This window comes from Vicia villosa, unplaced genomic scaffold (assembly GCF_029867415.1).
Source record: "Vicia villosa cultivar HV-30 ecotype Madison, WI unplaced genomic scaffold, Vvil1.0 ctg.002086F_1_1, whole genome shotgun sequence".
In the NCBI taxonomy this organism is placed as follows: domain Eukaryota; kingdom Viridiplantae; phylum Streptophyta; class Magnoliopsida; order Fabales; family Fabaceae; genus Vicia; species Vicia villosa.
In genome coordinates this window covers 290001-292624 of record NW_026705834.1, presented here as the reverse complement: position 1 = coordinate 292624, position 2624 = coordinate 290001, and positions in this window count along the sequence as shown.

The window sequence follows — 2624 nt, the reverse complement described above, 5'->3', positions numbered from 1 at the left end:
ACTTGGAAACCACTTTCTATAAGATTTATCTTCTCTTCTTTAATAAGGCAGATTTCCGCATCTATCCTAGCAGCAACAGAAAGGAAGTGAAGAAAGAAAAACTGACTGGACCATCGGGAAAGGGTGATCGATCATAAGGAAGGCCTACGTCTTCATCTCTTGCTTCCAAGTGAGAGTCAGGAGGAAGAAAAAGACCAAGCAAGGGTTAAGATTCGTTCTCACGGAGAATTAGGGAGAAGAAAGAAGACCGTAGGACTCTGAAGTAAGGGATATGAGGCTCGGTCTACAGGCCTTACGTCAAAGCCCGGGAACAGATGGGAAGTGCACCAACGCTCGGATATGAATTGGAACCCCCTCCGAAATTAGGTTAATACTAAAATATATTCCCAATCCCATTCAAAAATATACGCTACGGGTCAGGGAGGCTAACCATATGAGGAGCCCTACTACTAGGACTTGTTCAAGCAACAAGTTGGTATGGCCCATTTCATACCTAATCCCATGGACATATCTGATCATTGAATGGGGGCCCTCCACAGGGATAGATACCCGAGTTAGGTATCAGTCCCACCTACCGATCATTAGTACAACGACCTGTCATATAATATACCCCAGACGGCCTGATCAGATGTTTCGGTACCAATGCAGTCAGTCTAATGCATTCTGGACTGGATATGGCCCACCTATCTTTCGAGGTCACTAGTTTACACTTTCACCAACCTTTCCCATATCCGTTTTTTATGAGCAAGGGATAAAGGCCAGACAGTAATCAAGCTACTTACAATTGGATAGTACCCCTTCCATCGGAGGATATACTGGGTGGAGAGTGACAAATATGAGAAAAGCCTACTTACTAGCCTCCGTGATAGGATACCACTTAGGTAGATGCTAGGGATTGGTGAGTTAGGGCAGCGAGGGATGGTGTGACATGTCTGGTCATCGATGAGAACGATGGCCGATGATATCCGAGGAGATTAGGCACCGTCGGCTTTTTTACCTCAAAGTAAACTCGTGCTTTTCGTCGTCCTTCCCTATCTAGAGCTGGAACTTGACTAGAAAAATACTTTTTTTTTCCCATACTGACTGACTTGTCTTCCTGTTGGTGGTTGTGAAAGTTCAGATTTCGAGCTTAAACAGCGGATAACCTTATCTTTATGGGGGAGTCTTTAAGGATCGATTCAAAGGGCCAGTGAAAGTACGCGGACGGAGAAATCCAACAAAACCACACCGTACCGGGCCAGTAGACCTTCTTTATCTTAAAGGCTGTCTCCTGCCCCCAACTAGCGAGCGGCTATAACCGATGGGCGCATGGCGACCACTACTCTACCCGAAAACTCGGGTTAAGTGGGGAACCTTCTCATCGTGTTAAGCTTGCGAGCCTGTCTGTAATAGGCCCAAGCGTCTCTTGTGCTTAATATCGAGTATATTCCAGTGAGAAGCTTCGCAATACCCTAACACTCCATAGGCGAAAGAAATCAATAAGGATAGATATATAGATTACGCACATAGTTGTCTGGGCATTGATTTCATGTAGTGCGTACCACTGGCGGAAAGTGATTCGCTTAACACACTTGTTCGCTTGAATACAGTAGGTAGGGAAGGACAGGATATTACCCGTCGGTTCTATTCGGTGGTGGTGGCTTTGCTTTGAATTGATTTCCACTCATTTTGGCTTTTTCCTTTTATTATTCATGCTTGCTCCACTAGCCTCAAACTCCATTCCCATTTCGAATCGACCCGTTAGATTAGAGAAGGCTTTTCTGCTTAGCAGAACCCGATTCTCCGCTCAAAACATCTGATCTTCCGACTTAAACAACCGATTCCATTTCTATCCTTTTTTTCTATGATCAATTCAATAAAGACTTCCTTCTCAACTGACAACCCCTGGGCCTGTTCATAAGCGATATTCTTTGTAGGGCTTTCGGCTCGGCTGCCTTCCTTTATTTTTGGGCTAAGGCTAGCTTTCCTAAGTCAGTTCCAAAGTGCATGAGTGAATCTTGATCTGTATTCAAGGTATGCCCTTTCCAGTTCTGTTATAATATTGACTTCGGTTAAGCTGAGGTTAGCGAAGTCAATCCTTTGCTTGGGTCCTTGGAGGTCGGAGATCAGAGCGCTGTGTTTAAGTCGTCTGGCCGTAAGAAAGACTTTATCTGCGCCAGTAAGAGTAAGAGCTTGAGAAGAAGGGAAAGAGGAAGAAGTATTCAAATAATTAACTCCTTTCCCTTTAGGAAAGCTTTACTTTATTCTTTCTTTATATACTTACCTTACTATATAAGACAATACTCTAAAAGACTTGGACGAGAAAAGTAAGATTGAGAACTATTAATAGTAGGAATAGTCTAAAGCAGTGGTTAACTAGAAGAAGAGTCAAAGACTTTTTCCTAGCCGCTGATGGAGACAATGTGGGACCTCGTGCTCAGCCGGTTGCTCTTTTAGATAAAAAAAATTTCCGGAACATTGCCTCGGTAGAAGCAAACCCAACTAATACGCAAGCCCATCTCCCGATACAATCAAATCAAAGCAAAAGTGCCTTGCGGCTGTCGCGCCTCTCTCTCTGTCTCTGTACCTTGTGTTTGTCCTTGTTGTTGAAGATTACTAGGGTTATTTATATTCCTTCCTCCGAT